Source organism: Plasmopara halstedii (assembly GCF_900000015.1).
Source record: "Plasmopara halstedii genome assembly, contig: Scaffold_42, whole genome shotgun sequence".
In the NCBI taxonomy this organism is placed as follows: domain Eukaryota; phylum Oomycota; class Peronosporomycetes; order Peronosporales; family Peronosporaceae; genus Plasmopara; species Plasmopara halstedii.
In genome coordinates this window covers 272,086-273,261 of record NW_020186963.1, presented here as the reverse complement: position 1 = coordinate 273,261, position 1,176 = coordinate 272,086, and positions in this window count along the sequence as shown.

Genomic DNA, 1,176 nt, shown 5'->3' with positions numbered 1-1,176 from the left:
GTCACACTCGACGTCACCGTCGTGACATGATCAAGCTCATAATCCGGTCTGCGTGACAACGCATCAGCTAACGCATTCTGCTTTCCTGGCTTATCTTTACCTCCGGGTTATATCCTTCGAATAAATTGAGCCACTTGGCCATCCTCTGCGATTGGTGAGGCGACTAAGTAGCAGTGCGTAGTCTCGCATGATCTGTGTAGATCACAAACGATCTCTGAGTCAAGCAGGTGCACCTTGACCTTGACAAGTGCATACTTCATCGCAAATACTTCCTTATCGTGGACTGGATATTTTTCTCTCCACAGCCTTGAGCTGGCGAGATCCGAACGCGATCACTCGATTTCGCCCCTCGGTGTCTGCTTGCAGCAGTGCACAGCCGATGGCAAAGTCCGAAGCATCATAGACGGCACTAAAAGGACGATCGGGGTCTGGCAACGCCAGCTTTGGTGCATGAAGGAGGCTGTCTTTTACCATGTCAGAAGCCCCCTCCGATGCAACACCATTTCGTATCCTTCTTATGGAGATTCAACTATGGCCGTGTCATTTCCGCATAATTTGCGCTATACTTATGGAAGTAGTTGGCGAGGCCAAGCCACATGAGCAAATCCTTTTAGTTCGTTGGAACCGGCCGGTTCACAATGGCCTTGACCGCCACGCTTCCCAATGAAGCACCCTAAAATGGGAATTTTGTCCGCACTTATCTGCGTTAGTATTAGCTTGTTCGTGCGCATGCAATCGAGCACCGCTCTCAAACGGCCGATGTGGATTATCTCATCTGTCCTCCTGTTTTCCGCACGACTGTAGATGAAGACGTCGAAGTATGTTTGTGCATACGCCCTGGTGGGCCTGAACATTTGCGTCGCAAGACGATAAAATGTTGCGGGGGCATTTGACAGCCCTAAAGGCATCACCAGCCATTACAGAGCTTCCTGCTCGGAGTACTCGCTGCTGTCACCGGAATATCACTCACTCTCATGAGTAATTGGTAATAACTATCGACCAAGTCGAGTGCGCTGTACTTTATAAAGCCAACCATATTGTTCCGGAAACATCCCTCCTAGAAATCGGCGTCTGTCCTGGAATGATGGTAGCGTTTAGCTTATTGTAAGCGTGAACGATGCGCCACTTGCCGTTCAGCTTCCGAACACAAAACGTGGGTATCGAATGGGAGACTTA